Below are 19,058 nucleotides of genomic sequence, written 5' to 3'. Positions count from 1 at the left end.
ATAAATTCTTCCACATAAAAACAGTAAAAGTGTTTGTTCTTCACTGGAAGATTTGCTTTCCATATTATTCAGGTTATCTTGCAGAGGTTTATAGCTACAACCAAGTTTAAAATCAAATCTAGTACTGATAAAGGAAGGACCTTATGTCTTGCTGATTTGCTATCTTGTAAGGGACACACATTCCTTCAAGTGAAGATCATAAAGGAAATGTGTATCAACCACAAAAAGTGACATCATGTTATTTTCAAGGCTCTGTTAAGAAAAGATTATGTTTCCTAGTGCATTGTGTATTGATTCTTTTATTGCTTTTTATTCTTAGCTTTCATAAAGTAAAGTATAAGAAGCAAGAAGTTGTTATTTTAAATGATAGCCAGCCTTTACAGTGCTTACAGTATCCTACAGGGAAGAAAAAAAAAATTCAGAGAAAGTGGCTGAATCAGGATCACCTTAGCCCCTGAAGTCAAGAGGTAAATTCAACTACTGAATTAAATCATTCCCATTTTCTTGAGCTTTATTGTGATACATTTTTAATATGTGTTATATTCATGACCAAAAGAATGCACCAATAGTGCACTTTTTATTAAATCTGTTAGGCCTAGGACCTCAACTTGCATTGATATGCAGATAGAAGTACTGCACATTTTATTTGTGCAGTGAAGAACTATTGAAAACACTTTGATTATTCTCTGGTTGCAAGCAGATTTTCAGTCAATTATTTTTTTCAGCTGAAATGTGTGTTGAAAAGTTGCAAGCAATTGCCAAAATAATATTCTAGCAAGGTATAATTTAGCTGTGGCTGACTCTTGTTAAATGCTGCATTTTAAGATTTACAGGCCAGTGATCTCTAGAGGTTAGCACAGATAATGTCACAGCACATTTCTGTTGCTCTGCTATGGGCCCTTTTTTCTATATTTTTATATTTCTTAGCAACAAGAAATAGCTTTTTTTTTTTGTTGGAAGCTATGCTAGAAATATTTTCATCATCTACTCTGCATGATGTTCTCTATTTGTCAGCCCATCAGGAGTGATTGAGAAATTCCTTTTGCATAAACTCCAGTAAATCACATGATACTTGCTGTTATTTTTAGTGGTTATGCTAAATCATTCTACTGCTTCCAGAAGTGCAAAAGCTGATTTTTCTAGGTTGTGCAGCTTGATCTGCAGATGAAATAACACTGTTGTGTTATATCTGCAGATATACCACTGTTGTGGTCTCTGTCACAGTTCCAGATCATGTAAGGATTAAATTCTACCAACTCAAAATACCTAAAACCCCCTTTTTCTTAGGACACTGTTACTTGCTCTGCTTTGCCTTCAAGTGTGCACTAAGCTAGTGATGACCTTATCATTGGCTCTTCTCATAAGTCAAACTAAATTTTAATTTCTGGCCTGCTCAGTTTGCATGCTGCCTTACCTGTGACAGCAACATCTGTTTGACAGTAGTACAATAATCTTGATGGCAAGGCATTTATTTCTTGATCTTAATACTGGTAGCAAAACTTCCAAGCAGATTAGAGGGATTATGGCAACACTTCAGAGAATTTTGGACATTCCAGCATGAATTTTGTAAAGAGGTTCAAGAGCTTGGTGTTTTAAACTCCTCTGCAAATACAGTCTTAGCCTCAATATTGACCACATTCTCACAAGCCTTCAGGCTTTAGAGCATCTGTTTGAAGATTGCAGAGGTGTCAGGTTGGCTCCCAATGGTTTGCAATGTCCACTGGAAATATTGTCTCTGGAAGAGGCTGGAAGAGCTGCTCTCCTCCAAGAAGCAGTGAAAGGCATCATGGTCCGTGTATTTTAAGAAGGGATAATATGTGTTTCCTTGGAAGATGAGTTAATATCCATTTATTTGGGAGAAATGTGGGCAAGTAGCAATAGGCTTTAATGTATAAAATCTCTGTAGTTTTGACTAAAAACTGTCAGAGCTGTGTCTGTCTTTCAGTGCATTTGTGTGAGTGCCAGTGCCCATATGGTCACACCTGCAGACACAAGCAGTCCTGGCATGATGAGGCCTGGCAGTAGTTGCAATACACAGAAATAAACATACATGCTGCATTTTATAAACAATCACAGTGATTTAATGAGCTTTGGCTATATCTTGGATTGGTAATAAAATTTAGAAAGTGTCTTTCTCCCATCTTAAGGAGAAATTAGGCAAGTGCTACATGTGGTATCTGTATTTTTCCCCGTACACAATAGATGGCACTAGCAGCCCACATGATTTGGGTTTATTTCCCACGTTCAGGCAAGCAAGTGCAGTAGTTTTGTAGGTAGCTTCAGCTGATTTTAATAGTCGTCTGGAGGCCCAGTTAAATGAGTTTTGTATTGTGCCTTTGTGGAAAACAAGTCAGATCTAAGTTTCTTTGCCATCCCTTCCTGCCTTCATCTAAGTAAATATGTTTTGCTACTGCCATGTGTAGTCTCACAATTTGTCCAAGTCAAAGGAGCCACTTGCTGCAGTTGTCTCTGGCACATGCTGACATCCAGCTCTCATTGCCACACCACTTCTCCTGGGAAGCTTTTCCTACCCTATCACAAAGAAGGTACATTTCACTCAGTTGCTTCAGTAGAATCCTGCTAGTTTGCAGTTGGGCTTTAGAAAACAATATAGACTTTGTTTTCATGAGACAACAATATAGAAAGAACAGGAGTTTAACATTTCAAAATTGCAGCCAGTCTGCATCCAGAAAAAGTGACATGCCTGGTTGTAAAAAAATTCAACAGTAGCTTCTATATCTATTTAAAAATGCACTTTGTATGTAAAATGTCTTTTTCCAGTTATTTCCATGCCTGACAAAATAGTTAGCTTTGTCTTCTAGGAAGTGTAGCAATAATGCAGGCTTGAAAACATTATCTTACCTGGAATGATACAAGTTTAGCATTCACAGTCCTAAATAAACCATGCTGAGCAGCATGGATGTTTCTCTAGAAACTCCCACCAAATTTTGTATGGATTTAAAAAAAAAAAAGTATAGAAAGTACTCTGACAAAGTATGGGTGATTCATTATTGATAGAAATTTTTAGAAGAACTTACTCCACCAGCACTCTCCCAAAGCACACTCATAAAATTCATTATAGGTACATTTCAAAGAAGATTTCTCTGATGAATATTTAGACTTCCATCATGAGACCTGCAGGAACATTCTCTGTAGCTCTGCTTCTATTAGAGATGTTAACAGCTGATGGATCTCCATGCAAAGAGGTGTCTTTCCTTCCTCTCACACTGCATCAGGTGGCTGAAACATTAGATGGTTTGCAGGGAGGTTTTTCTTCTGGTTTGAATAATTCAAGAGGATTTTTTTGATAATAAAATAATTTGTGGGCATTTTTCCATTTAAAAATTATAAACAGAACTTTGCGCTCATTTGAAGTTTCAACAGGATTACACATAAAATCTTGTCTACTACTTAGAAAGGATTTTGACATAGGTCTTGCTCATCAGGCAAAAATGTTATGTTCAGAAATTCCAACAGACGAAATATCCCTCTTTTCTTATCTATTAGCCTTTTAGATCTATTTAGTCTTTGATGATACAAATTCAAAAGGAGATAAGAACCTTCACTTGAAGGAAAAGTGATCTTGATTTTAACCAACTAAAATCAAATTACAAGACTTCTACTGACTTTAAATGTTGGTATTTCTTCCTCTGCTGAGCAAGTGCATATGTTGTTCACAGAGCCTGGGGATGTTTCCTGGATAGATTCTGGTGTCAGCAGAATAATCTCAGGGATGAATTTGGAAAACAAGTTATCTCCCTGCAAGCAGCTTAAAGGAGACATCAAGCTCTAAGAGTCTGCTTGCTCTGCCTCTGCTCCTTAAACCCAGCTTGTTTTTTTACTGAAGAAACACAAATTGAGAGTTCAAAGTGAAGCATTTAGACCTGAGTTCTCAGAACCAATATCACAAGTACAACAGGATATAGTTCTGATTAAGCCTCTGAGGACATCTAATTTGAAATTCAGTGTAACTGTGTGAAGATGGAACTGTGACAAGGTCTGAGACATCCCCAACTAGCTGTAAGAGTCTAAGAAGCAAGTGAGGAAGCAGGATCCAAGCTTCAGCAAGCACTTGTTTTCTCAGGATTGTGGAAGCTTTCCATTGGCTTGGCTTCCTCTGGGTTTTGGGGGCACGGAGATGGCGCCATTTCTTATTTCTCCCTTTGTCCTCTGTCCTTCTGTGTTACCTAATACTCAATTCACACAAATTGTGTTGGCAAACAGCTCTCCCAGCATGTTAGTATTAGGATGTGGTTTCTGTGATTCTGTTCCAGAAATCATCTTTCTTCATGACAGTCAACAAATTAGCCTTGCTTTCCTCCATTTTGTGGTCTCAATTTGATGTCTGGGGAATTTGAACGTATGCAGGTAGTAACTCATGGGTGCTCTCTGACCTGACTGCAGACCAAAATCAACCCTCAACTGAGATCCTGCCTACAGCTGGCATGGCTGGTTAGCTTAAAAGTGTTTAAACCAAATATTTGGGGTAATTATAGTATTATAGCAGATTTTAAAGGGTGATTGCCAGTGCTGTCAAAGGGTGAAGCTGACATTTTTTCAGTACCCCTCCTTGCCAAACAGCTTTAAAATTTGAAGGCTATTACTGTATCAGCATAGTTCTTTAGTCTTGAACTGAATTTAAAACATGCTTACTGTTTAGGGTATGCAATACAAAATCCTGATCGCTACTTTCCTGGAATTTCAACCAAAAGGAATGGTACAACATTATATAATCATGTTTTTTAAAAATCAACTTGCAGTTTTACATGGCATCTTGTGTCTGCTCGTGGCAGCCAGAACTGAGCGTTGCCATTGAAAACAGAGAGTCATGGCAGTATATTCACTCCAAAAATACCTTCTGGTTGCAAAAATATTTAACAATGTTAAGACTAAAGAGGAGCGAGAGGAAACTAAAGAAAGACAGGATTGGAAACTGTTCATTGCACTGTCAGATAAAAATTCAGCATGGAAAAATGCACAAACAGACAAACAAAAAACAATTTCTGGAGTAAAAATGCAATCCAGCAGATGACCGAGTCTTCTTGAGTAGGGTCGAAGGATGAAAGGGGGTTGACCCTCAAACCACCCATTTAAATTCAAGACTGGGGACAGATAAGTCTCTCATGGATTTCTAGGAAGAGCAGAAACTCTGCCTTTGCGCGTAACTCTTTTGGAAAAGAGGTTTAGGAAAAACCAGAAGTCTCGGAAACCAAAATCCTCGCAATACCGTGGATGGGTTATTGAAACTATCCCATAAATCACAGTAGCAGCTAGGCAGCAAGGCAAAATGGGAATTAGTGATTCTTTTACTTCGAGGGCAGCTGGAGATGGGTCTTCATCTGGATTGTGTAATGGTGTTGCAGAAGCAGCAGTTCCTGTGTGTTTGGGGCAGTTTTGGCACACAGACTCAGAAACAGGGCAAAAGAATGGAAGCTGAGAGAAAGGGTAAGATGAGAGGAGTCCCTGCATAACAAAAGAGGGGAAGGAAAAGGCAGGATTTTGCCTCAAAGTCTGTGGAAAAAAATATGACACTTATCTCTGGTCTCAGTGGAAATAAAGAAACACAGAGAGACCCCTTTATTACCCCATAAAGAATTACATTAAATGACATCAAATTACACAGAGGAATCAGGAAGCACTTTTCTGCCATTTTCTGGACACTAAGGATCAATACTTTGATAGGTTTCTTGGGAGTCAAGTCATATTGAAACCACAGTCCCAGGACCTGGAGAAGAGGTTCCTGCTCACAGAATGCAGCAGGAGGAGTTCCCCTTTCTGTGGATTTTCAGTGTGGAATTTGGAATAACAGGAGGTTGTTCTTGCTTGTAAAGGTCCCCACATAGCTTCTGGTGGGAAGACACCAGATTGTTTGGCAGTCCCAGAGGGAACACAGGGGAGATTTTTTGCCAGCAAAATCACAGACTAGAAGAGGAACAGAGTCTCTGTAATGAAACAGGGAGGGGTGAGCTACACAAGATGGTTGTGGTTATCTGTTTTTGTCCCCAGGGTGTCACTGTGGGTGCAAGGAGGGTTTGCTTGATTGAGATGGGTTCTTCATTCCCAGCAGCTAAGTGATGGCTGAAATACATGCCAAATAAGCATGGGAAGACTGAAACCTAAGTGAGGAGCCCTGTGCTTGTCACTGAGATAAAAAAAAAATAAAGAAAAAAAAAGAAAACCAGTGAAATTGGAAATACAGCAGATGCAGATCTACAAACCTCTGGTCAGTCCAATGGATAGGTACTGATCTGGGGACACATAAAGGGAAGAGGAGCATGCTGATGCAACAGGAAGAGCCTCAAGCTAAATGATCACCCACCAAATAATATGTAATGAAGTCTTAAAACATCTGTTGATGATCAGGAGGACAGAGATTCCAGCAGAAAAGGGTGAAGACAGCTCTTCTTACCAGTGTTTATACTGGCCTGCATTAGGATCAATCAAATGTGCAGTGATACTTCACCCAACCAAGCCTATGGATTTAATGCTCATCTATGAAATATTCCACACAGGAGACTGTTCTGTTGGTCTACTGCTAAACCACTGTTTAACAGAAAATATTGCTAATCTGAACCCACTCCCTAGCTTATGTTTGTTGCTGCCCTTATAATTTCTTTTTGGGTTGTTGTGAATTTTCAGCATCATTTTCTTTAAACAAGAGAACACATTATTCATAAAGTGCCAAACAACATTTTTATAATGATTATGAAATCTCCTATAGAGAGTTTCCTGTTAATTTTCATAGTGTTTTGAAGAAAATTCTTTTGAAGGCTTTTATAGGCTCTTGTCCAACATATCTGGGGAGTCTGTTTTTCAACATCTAGTTTTACTCTTTAACATTTATTTATGGCCACTTCAGTGCCTTTAACTTCCTGGGATTGTAAAATATTTTTTTAACCACCTTACTGATCTTAGATTTGCACAAATTTGGACAAAGGCCAGCTGATTCACTGGTAATTAAGGTATTGTTCCTAAAACAACTTCATTTACTGCTGGTGTTCTGCTTTGCAATGCTGAGTGTGAAGAGGCACACAGAAGTGGCTTTGTCTGGGCTGCCTACAGCTACACCAGATATTCTTTGTGCAGGGTACAGGCAGGAAGCTATAGAGGCTGAAGTTCACAGCAGAAATTGCAAACAGGATGTGAATTCCAGTGCAAGTTCCTTTCAGAAACCTAGTCATTTTTGTCACCTCTTTCCTCACCATTTTTTTAAACTTTGTTTTCATACCTGCTTATTTTTAAAGAATTCCATTTGGTGTCATCTTTTTCCCCACACCCTTAGATGTGAGCACTTATTAGGGCTGCAATGTGAGATTTAGAACAAACTGGAATGATTTAGGTACTTCTGGTACTTCTTGGCTGCTTATAAAAGTCAAAGTAACTGGGAATTACTTCTATCTGTATTTACAGTGATGGGAGCAACTTTTTTATAATGGATCCTCTTAAACTTGAAATACAAATGGAAGTGTCTATTCCCTTGAGATTATGTCCTGTTTGCTGCTTTTCATTCTACATATTGTTCATGATAATTCTTCTGCTGGTGCAGTAAAAACTGGTTCTCCTTTGCCTTTCAACTCTGCCCATGACACACTTGCTTTGTGCACAGCTCATTATTTCTTCACATCTACTTCTACAAAGGGACAGTGCTGTTTCAAATAGGGCAGGGATGGCTAAGCCCATCATCCTACTGCCCAGGTGTCCCCAATACAGTGTGTCTTTCTGCAGCTGACATCTGGCATCCCACACAGAAAGAGAGGATTCTTTGGGTGAAATGTTCTCAAATCAGTAAATACTTAAAGGTAGCTGGAAATTGGAGGAATATGAGGGGTGTCATGCTAAGCAGGACATCTGTCTGTGGGATATTCCAAAATAAGGCCCTAAGAAAGAAAATTATGAAGTGAGAAACTGTTTGTGTAAAGGATGAATTGTTCAAAAATTAGGTTTTGTTATTAGTTCTGAATTAGCTCCTCTGATGTTACATCAAGCCTTATTAGCCTTCTTTTAGCAAAAAACTGAGGCTGTTGCTTAACTTTCTGGAACAAGACATGAATTCCTGAATTCCATTGTTTTTCAGAGGCTGTGGTTTGATTCCCAGAACCAAAATGAATCTGATTCTAGAGCTGGCATATACCCTGAAAGCATTCCTAGATCAGGGCTCTGAAAAGAGAGGCTTTGGTTTCAAAACCCCTTCCACATTAATGGGTTCCTTATGCATGATAATGGTGCAATTATGAGAGATGGAGAACCAGACTGAGCAGTTGCCTTTTTCATGTTCATTGGAGGGGAAGGAGTAGACATTGGGGGTCATGGGGGAGGGAAATTTGGCCTAAGGAGGAAAACAAAAACTTCTGACCATGTTACATGGCATCTACCATGTTAAGAAGGTTGTTTACAAGAGGACTCATTCAACAACATCAAAATCTTGTGGAATCTTCCCATGCTGCTTGAATTTAAACCATATTCTGTTCCTGTCATGCTCATCTGCTCAATGCCTTAGAGGGACATTTGCAGAAAAAGCCCTAATTCTTACTGGTTTGGGTTGAGAGCCACTTGTGAGGCAGGTAATCAGTCGTCACCAACCCTACTTTTATCTGCTGAGGACTGGAGTTCTCAATGCACATGTAATTTCTGTTTCCTCTTCGTCATCACCTGTCAAGCAGTTGAATGCATCAATGAAAATTTGGCTCCAGTTGTACAAATTTATGTGGGCTTATCACTGCCCCTGCATGTGTTTGAATGGCTGGCCATGAGTTCTGTACTTGGCTGTGAAACACAAATAAACATGAGCTTCTCCTGGAAAGAATAAACTACCTGTACTATACAATGACATAACAGTGAGGGTATCAGAGATCAGCTTAGTTGGCACCATGTCCCTGAGCTATTCACCCTGACACACTGGGTTAATTAGCAAAGTGCAACTGGCACTTCATTTATCCTTGTATCCAACCTCTTATCCAGAAATGGTGCTCCAGGTACAGCAAGACCAATGACAAGTATTCATGTGCAAGAAGACCCAGAGCCAAAGCCAAAAAATGTTTTGTGTTCATTTACACTCTGCCAAAAACTACAGGTTTCCCTAAAGAGTTTGCTGATATCTTCATGGCAACAGTGTGGAAATGCCCAGCAAAGCTGGCAGGACAAGGGTTCAGCATTCATAAAGTTGCAGATTTGTTAGTCTGGGACAGCTCTCTTTGCCATTCCAGCTGCACATGTGACTCCTTATTTGACTTGGCTGTTGGAGCAGTGTCAAAAAACATATCTTACCTCATAGGTACCTATCAGAACTATGTAAATATGGGCTGGACCACGTATTCAGATTCAACAGTAAGGACTCCTGGATGGAAAATTTCAAAGCTATATAATGAATCCTCTTAAACTGGAAATATAAATGGAAGTGTCTATCCGCTTGAGATCATGTCCTGTTTGCTGCTGCTTTTCATTCTACATATTGTTCATTGTAATTCTTCTGCTGGTGCAGTAAAAACTGGTTCTCCTTTGCCTTTCTGCTCATGACACACTGCTTTGTACACAGCTCATTACTTCTTTACATCTACTTCTACTTTTTGTGAGTGATACTGCTCCATCACACGTAATCTAATTAGTAGGAGCTTGTCTTGGTTTCATAAACGGAAATCTCCAAATGGTTGTTTTCTCCCTTTTAAATTTTTTTTTAAAATCAGTCCTGTGTTTAAAATTATACTGGATGGAGGCAGAAAACTAGAGAACAGATAGCGAAAATCCAGTGTATATCAGCTTTGTGGCATACCCAAACTCCACAGACCAACACTGATTGCTTTAGATTGGGAAAATTCTTTTATCTGGCGGGATGAAAACTGCTAAGTTCCTGTCTTCTGAAGCTGTTTGGGGCAGCAAGTCTTCAATATTCTTCTAGAAGAAGCCTTGGAAGGTTGCTAAGCAGGTGGGCTTCAAATCTTGTCTTTTTTTTAGGGGGAATCCTGAAAAGTAGAGCTGCCTTTCTCCTTTACCCAGCACTTAAGCTCTCTTGCAGTCTCAGAAGAGAGTCATGAGGCACAGGTATCCCCTGTGAACAGAGTAACTCATGCCCCCATTCACAAAACAGATCTTGCAGTCTTCTTGCACAAGGGTGGAAGTAGAAGAGAAAAAATTCTCACTGTTGTTGTGTTTCATGTTGTTATGTTGCAATGCCATTCAGTGCCAAACCTTCTGTTCTTGCCACAAAGAAGCAAAATAATGCAGGTGACAAACTTTTCTGATGAAAATCTGCACCATCAGCCACCAGCATTTTATTTCCCTAGAATAGAAAAGTACTGCATATGAGTTTTTAATAAAGCCAAGGAAAGTCTTCCCTGGGCATGAGGGAGGATTTTTTGGGGTGATAACACAAGGCTACACCTCATGAGATGAAAAAGGAAAGATGTCCTTACAGGAATCACTTTGGGCTTTTTGAGGAACAAGTGGCACCAATCTGGGCAGAAACATCAATTAATTCTGAGAGAATACACCTAAACCCAAGAACTTTTCTGGAGACAGGCCAGCCAAATGAAGAAAATCGAACTATAAACTCTGTGAACTCTGTATGATGCTGAGATTTGTTTATTTATAACAAAATGGAGAAAAAAGAGGCAGGAACACCTATCTGGTAACATGAACTTCAAAGTGCAAACTAAATATAAAGCTAAGAATCAGTCAAGCCCAGGAATCCAAAACAAAGTTTGTTCAAAACGTGAGCGGAGGCACAGCTGTCACAATGCTGACTTAGCATTCTTCAGGTTTCAAAGGAAAGCCAAGCCCATCAATATTTCCATATCCAAGTAAATCCATACCTAGTCTTAGCTGCAGACACTGCTCTCATTCACCAGACAAAAACACAGAATGTCAGTTGTCCTCAGAGATAAAAAAACCCCAACAAAGCCAAATCAACCAAACAACATGTGAATAATTGCACAGTGATATCATATTTCTGCCTGCTATATAGAAAGCAAATTGGACATAAAAGTTGTCACAATTTCATTTATGATTTGGAAAAGTGATTCCCAAGGAGAATTTGTGAAGCACCAGTCATCACAGCAATCCTCAGAACCACTGATAGTCCAGGCTCCTGACAAGATCTGCAGTTTGGCAATAATTCATTGCTTACTTTTTAAAATTATTAATGACTTGGAAAATTTTTTTCTCTCAATTTTTTTTTCATAAGAGCAAATTTTTTTCTGCAGTCAGTTAAGTTTTGTGTTCATTTACACTGAGTATTTCACTGAGTTTGATCCACAGCATGCAGTTCAGGGATCGCATTCTTTTGTCCTTGCTGCCTAATTGACTGCTGCAAATTACCTGCAGGAAACTTACAGAAATAACACAGGTTTTTCATAGGTGAGTAATGCTTTACCTGGAGAAAACAGGGAGGTTTTTTTTGCACTGTGTATGTAATTTCTTTTAAAAAATGGGTGAAAGTCTACAGAGCGTATTCCCAAAATGTTAATATGCTGACAGATCAGCAAATACAAGAGTTGAGAAATGGGAATTTGAGCGATTCACTCCATTTAACTGGAAAGAGAATTTGGTCCCTGAGTCTCTTTGAAGTTAGAGGTCAGCGGGGTTGTTTTCCACAGGCTTGCTGACACATGGAGCAGGACAGGTGTTTCCATGGCTGGCCAGGCCGGCAGCGGCAGGAAGGATGGAACCACGCTACATTGACTTCATCTTAGCTCACCCAAACAAGGCCTCAGCTGCGGTTTTGGAGAAGCAGAAAACCTGAATGGCCAGTGTGTTTTGCAGAGATAGCCAAAAACTCCACAACTTTGTGAAAGTTGTAAAACCAGTGTGTTTATTACAGCACTGGACGCATGCGGAGATTGCCCTCCTTAAAAGGCATAAGTACCTCTGGGAACTTCAGGTCTCTTTTTATCCCCTTCTCAAATACCTATGCATACAGTTTCACAATAGGTTCATACATACTCATTTTTTTTGAATTTCATGTGACATTTGCCATTAGTTCTTCTTTATCAGAATGAGTTCCTAGGTCAGGCTGACCTGCTTTCACAGCAGTCTCTGTCTCTCTTTATCACACTCTGTCTCCTGTCCCTTATCTCTGTCCTTCATTGAAGCAGTTTCTTTTGAGCCTAGGCCTTGCAGTCAGGCTACACAGACTTAAACATGTACATTTCACCTAAATCAAAATGGATTTCTACTCTGGAGAATTTCTACTCTGTCTCAAGTGGCAGCAGCAGAGCAGAGAGCAGCCTGCTGTGAGATGGATGGATAAATGGATGGATGGATGGATGAATGGATGGATGGATGGATGGATGGATGGATGGATGGATGGATGGATATGTATACATGGATATGTGGGGCTGTCTCCAGTGGAATCTCATAAAGCTGTGGCTGGGACAGACACCTGTGGGCTCCCAGCTGTCAGAAAGGTTCATGCCACTTGGGAAAGCTGAGCACAGGAAGGACAAAACCCCAAAGGGGGGCCACTCTTGGGCACCATGAATAAATAGCCATTCTTCCTCACTGCTGCCTCCATCCTCACTTCAGTTCACCACCATAGCAGTCCTGGCATGGGAGGCTGTTACAAGACTTGGCATTAATTCCCCTCTCAGCTCCCATTCTTGCCCCTTATTACTGTTTCCAGTGTCTTCCTGACAACACTCAGTAAACTTGCACAACTGCTCTATAAATCTCAGGTACAGCTCTGCTGTCTGCAAGCTAGACCAAATGGCAGCTCAAAATCTGGCAATTCCCTGCAGCCTGCTTGCAGGAGGACTCCAACTTCTCCTGCCTTTGGTGGATTAAAATCAGTGGGAGGTAATTATTGTTATTTTTAGCAGAAGGCTGAAGTACAGGAACCATAAACTGGCTGGAAAAGTCTGAAATGTGGAAAATCTGAAATTATTCAAAGGCTTGTTTCCAGTCTCCAGTTATTATCATAAAGCAGCAAAATCTGATTCTCTATCACTAAAGTTTCCCTACTGACTTGTCTGCCACATTTCTGCTGGCACCTCTCAGCACACGTGTCCTTGATCCAGCGTTTGTATCTCTGATTCAAAGAGTAACAAAGGAATGCAAGTATTTCAAATTCGAATTAGTTTGGATTGAATGTGAATTTTTGAATACTTTTGGACAGATTGCCCTCTAAAAGAAACAACATAGAAAAAAGGAGAGAAAAAACCCCAGAAAAACATCTTTTAAATTTAGTTTTCTGAGGTGGTTGCCTATCTTCCATCCCACTCCCCCAGTCACCCTGTGTATTCACTCTAGTATTTGTAGCACACTTTGAGAGTGAGTTCCTTATGATTTTGCTTTGTGGAAAACTCCATGCCAGCTTTAAAGCTTCTACAGTAAGTTTTTATTTATGAGTCATTTGTACCAAAACCAGACACTTTTGGAACTGAATGCTGCCCAGTTAGAACATTTAAGGAAAACAAAAATGAATATTTAATATTATAACTTTTTAAAGTTCCTTATAATGATCTGACAGCAGGAAAGCCCCTGCCTCACATGACATCTAGAATTTCATATTTTGTCATATACTCACCTAACTATATTGAAGCTGCCAGACGTGGTAATTTCTATTTAGGCAGCATATCTGCACTTCTGCCACAGCTCAGGCATTATTATACTTGCTATTTTAAAACAGGCGATACCAAGAACATTTTTGGAGCAGTCACAGGTGATACCAAAAACATTTTTGGCCACAGGTCCACAGGTGCTGGTGTAGGACAAAGGTTTGGTCAGCTGGATCTCACACTTTCTGCTCCACCCTTACCTACTGGGGACCTCACAGAACTTTTATCCTGCTGGTCTGGGTTTCTCTCTCTCCTCCTCTCTTGCCATGATGGGTATATGACCAGAGCAAGTGATGGAAAGGATGAAAAAGCTCATACCTGCAACACACAGGGCTCCAATTTTTTCTGGAGCCTTTCTCTCCACATGGCAAAAAATCTTTTACGTAGATGAGAAAAGCAATGAACAGGATTATCAGCAGAACTTTGTCACTCAGAAATGCCTTCCATGTACAATCCAAGCCATCCTTTTGCAAGTACATGCCTTTTTTTTACTGTAAGGGTGCTGGGGAAGTCAATAAGCAGATATTGCAGATCTTGGGCTGATGGTGTTAACAAAGATTAGAAAGACTCGCAGCTTTTAAAACAGGGAAAATCAAATGAGATGAATGGCACAGCAATTCCATCTCTGGCAGAGTTCAAGGCCAGGCTGGATGGGGCTCTCAGTAACCTGGTCTGGTGAAAGGCATCCCTAACCACAGCTGGGACAGTGGAACTGGGTGATCTTAAAGGTTCCTTGCAGCACAAACCATTCTGTGATTCTGTGTCTAGATTTTCCTACATGCATGTTTTAAATACGAGATGAAGTATGGGCTCTCTTCATCATTCAGTTCCTCTTTGGTAATAAGATGCTTCTGGATTAAGTGTGAATTATTACAAAAAGTTACATATGTAGAACAAATATGAGCATCTCTACTCCTATTTTTGAATTTAAGACAGGATTGGGATGAAAAAGAAAGCCAAACCAACTCACGGTATAGCATAAAGAGAATAAAAGACATGTTATCTTAATTAAAATGCTATTAACAGCTTTACATAAATATTTCTGACTGACCATAAAGATTTTCAAAAGGGAATGTGACAAAAATATTCTAAAGAGAATATGACAAAAAAAATTGTTTTAAAGTTTCATATATATCAATTACACCTCCTTGCAAGTAGCTTTAAGTCTTTCAAACCCAGAAGACTGGTTAAAAATTGGGGTTTTTTTCCAGAGCTTTCCATTAATTTTTTCCATCAAATCTTTGAAACTCACTAAACACAAAATAGCTGCACAAACATAAATTAACATGTTCACAGTTGCAGAACTCAGGCTATTCCCCCCATAGTGCTCAGACAAATGATGCAGAATCATGCTGAGTTTTGGTAGACCTCTTGTTTGTTTGTTTGTGTGTTTTGTTATAAGGGAAGCATTAATTTCTCACATCTCCATGGTTCCACCTAACCAATTGGAGAAAACTTTCTACCATATAGGGCATATGTCACCATTTCTGTGTTTAATTGTTTGCTACTATCTCTTTTTCCTCATCAGAAATCCAAGTCACTAACCATGTCAGATGGAAAAGTACAAGTTTACTGACGGCTGCAACTGAGTTTTGCCTCTGAGGAAATGCAGTTCTAACACATTGCCTCAAATGCCTGTCTATATGTTTGCAGATGGCCAAGATACACAATTTATACCATTCAGGCACTCTCCAGACATTCAGAATGGAATAGAATTTTCTTTAATCCTATATTTGCCCATTTTTCCACTTCACCAGCCAAAAAAATGCGTTTAGAGGATGCTCTGTAGGTGCCTGTGGTAACTGGGTATATTTATCAGGGCACCTTTTTACTGCTCTGTCAGAAAAATATTTCCTTTTATTACAATTGGAGTTTTCAGTTTTCTGTCAAGAAACCCCTCCAATACTCAGACAGCCTTTTGGGGGGTACTACTGGTGCCAGAAAATAAAGTTTTACCAGACCTCTTCCCAACATCTAGTTTATATGCATCACTGCCTATTTTTATTAGGTGCTATTTGGTGTCTTTTCCACACTATCCCTGCTCACACAAGAAGAGTGAGTCAACCCTTTTCTCTCAGTCTCTTCTGTATATACGTATTACACTTTCAAGCCAAAACTGGGCTTTGAGACCATTATGTGTTTTTTCCCCTAAAATGCAAGCTGGAAATTGTCAGTTTTAAAGCTACCTGTGCAACATTATAATCTGAGATTCCTCTGCAAGTGCAGTGCCATTTGTGCTTTGATTTTGCAGTTATGCTCTATATTCCATAGGGAAGCTCCAATTTTGTTATCTTTTTGGGTGGCGGTGCAGGGCAGCCATTACTTCCACAATTCTTGGACATGGTATTTTGATGTTTTTAAGCTGAGAGGAGCTCAGCAGAAAATGCTGTACCAGAAATGGACAGAGAAATCCCTGCTGTGGGCAGGTCCTGTCCCCCTCTCACCCTTGCTGCTGTGGGGCTACCGGGGCACCCTGCTCACTGCACAATGGGAAAAGTTGAGTTTACAAAGATTTTACCAAATGCTGTAAAGTCTTGGTGGTGCTGGACCTCTCTGGGAGGAGAGATATAGCTGAGAGGCCAATCACCAGTCTTGAAATTCTTTGAGAAAACCCTCTGGTCTGGTTTTCTAGCTCTGCTCCCTCCACACAACAAGAATGCTTGGTGATCAGAGTGCAATGGCCGGGTGTTCTCTGGGCTGGAATGTGATTTGCAAAGTCAACTTCACTTCAAACCTTCCTCACCACTATGGATCTGGACTTTTGGCTCAACTTGGGCAGGTCTAAAAATCTGCTTTAAGTGGATCTGAATTTTTTATAAATACTTTTCTGACCTTTTGCAGGAAATGGATGCAGGGATTGAGGGGAAGCATAGAAAGAAGGGAATAAGCAAGTCAGAGGCAAGTCAGTGGGGCATCAAGAAGGAGCTGGAGGAAGCAAAAGGAGCCGGTCAGTCTTTCCTCTCCAGAGGCTCCAGTCATTCCTGGGATAGAAAAAATAATTGAAAATTGAGTAAAGCTGCTGCAACCAGCTCAGATTCACCACCACAGTGTAAGGGCTGGCAGGAACCACAAGTGGCATCTTGACCAGCTGTGCTCAGAGCTGACATGCTTTTGGGAAGTATGGACAAAAGCTCTGGTTTAGAGACCTAAATATTATTCCTGTCATTGTCATGGGACTGTTTATGCAAATTAATGTCATGCTGAAAGGGTTTAGAAGGAATGAAAAATGTGACAGCCTGTAAGACAAAACACTAGGAGTAGTAGAAATGAAAGAGACTCTTAAGTCAGACCCCTGAACTTTAGCCTTTGTTTAGTCTCAGTGACTCATTTAATTATGGGGAAAATGAAGCATTTGTTCATGATGTATTCTTTATCTTTTACTGAAAAAGCTTCTACAAATAAGACACAAAAACCATAGAGAAACACTGAGAAATAGTAACACTGGTGTTTCTCATATTTGCAGTCAACTATAAATTCAATTTTTAAGTGTGTCATCTTGGGAGTAAAATGGAGCTGATGGTGGTTAAAGCAGCTGTAACTTTCCCCTCCTCATGCACTAGAGGACCAAGAACTGGAGATGTCCCTCCTTGAAAATCAAACATTTTCAAAAGTACTGACTTTATTGGGTCTTGTTCAACAATTTTTGTTGTTGTTTTATTTTTTCCCCCCATTTCTTGCTTCCTTGTTTCACATGCAGCACAGACAATTTACAAGGATAATTACAGGTGGCTTCTTGAGAATAATGATCCAGGAGAAGAGGAAAGGGACAGCAGCCCTAGGATACTTTATATTTACAAATCCTAACCAAGAGGCTTCTGTTCCCTCTCATGCAACTTTACAAAGATGTCTTGTCTTGAAAACAACAACCAAACCACAAAATTGTTCTGCTACTGCTTTCCCAACGCTACCATGAAATAATTCAGATATTGAACACCCTAGTGCTTTGGGTCTTGTTTTGTTCTTTTTACTTGTGTTTTGTTAAAGAACAATTTTTGTAAGGCTGACCTAACATATCTGTGATTTCTTCTGGGAATCTTCAATGGAGGAGAAAAGCTTTTAAGTGGTTTCTTCCCCATTTCTTCTTTCCTGATCTAGAACCATCTATTCTTGGCTTGTGCCTTAAGGCAAATAGACCAAAGTTGTAACTGCAGTGTGATGCTGTCAGTGATTTTACAGAAGGTTTCATCACAATGTACCCCCTTCTTCCCAAATCTTGAGTAAAAAACTAAAGGAAAACCGCTTCAGAGCAAGGTGAGGAGAAGCCAGAAAATGGTTTGTGATGGCAGGAACTATGGAGAATAGTAATGTGCATTGCCATCACTGCCTGGCTTAATGAACTTCAACTCAGTATTGTTAAAGACCCTTGGGACAGCAGCAAGAAATTTTCTGATCTCTGAAAACGCCAAAGAAGTTTACTGGGGATGGTTTCCATTAAATTATCAGCTGCTATTGTTAAAAACCAAACCTGCCATAATCTGTTTTGTTAATTCTTTGTTTTTAAAGAAAAAGAGTAGTCCTTGTGGACAAAAAACCTCATGTAGGTCACTAAGGTTGCAAAAAAATACTGTGTAAATGCTGCCATAAAACCAAAAAAAAGCAAAATTATTCTGCCGTGAATAACATGCGGTTACCATTTGTTTACAATTTAGTCCAGCTATCAAAACAAGCTCAACATTTTGCTGAACAGTTCACAGTCATTTTTACAAGGAACACAGATTAGGGGAGGTAAATGCAGGGTTTGCTCTGCTGAAGCTCTGGTCCCTGAGCCTGGGCATCAGAGGAGGTGCACGGGCTGACTGAGTTTGCTGCTCACTGCGCTGTCCACCGAGCTGCAGCCACCCCAGCATCTTAAAGCAAAAGAAAGAAGTGCAAAGAATTAATTCCCTCTTCTTTTAATTCCATTCTTTACGAAAGAAAGGGTCTAGAAAGAGGAGTGGGGTCTGGGGTTGACAACACATCATTTTTTTCTTAGTATACAGAGGACTTAAGAGCAGCAATTGTAATTTGTCTGGAGGATAAATGGGAAAATGTTTTGCACGAAAGAGCTGTTGGAAGAGATGTGCAGAAGGGGAATGTCTGGTTGCCTGTGGAGGCTGAAGGGAGGCCTACTTCAAAGCCAAGTTTCAAATATCATCTGTTTTCACTATAACACCATGTAACAAAACAAGCCTCAGTAAAATTTTCATATAAATGGGGGACAATTTAATTGTTTTGCTTTTTTTCACTGTCATTCCTTCTCTGATTCAGAAAGATGTTTGAAGGAATTTTGTTTGCTTGGATCTTGAACATAAATAAAGAATGTGCACTGCTCAGGAACAGATGAAGTGTTACAAATTGGAACTGAAAATATAGACATGTTGGGAAGTTAGGAGTGTGCATGTGAGAATGCACATGTGTGGATGTATTTTCTTTGTGACATGAAAGAGCTCATGTAATAAAAACTTTCAAAATCTGACTATAAATATTCTGTCCATAATGAAGTTAAGCATCAATTAATGTTTATTTTTCTCC

Source organism: Zonotrichia albicollis, chromosome 4, assembly GCF_047830755.1.
Source record: "Zonotrichia albicollis isolate bZonAlb1 chromosome 4, bZonAlb1.hap1, whole genome shotgun sequence".
In the NCBI taxonomy this organism is placed as follows: Eukaryota; Metazoa; Chordata; class Aves; order Passeriformes; family Passerellidae; genus Zonotrichia; species Zonotrichia albicollis.
Note: the sequence above shows the minus strand (reverse complement) of the source record.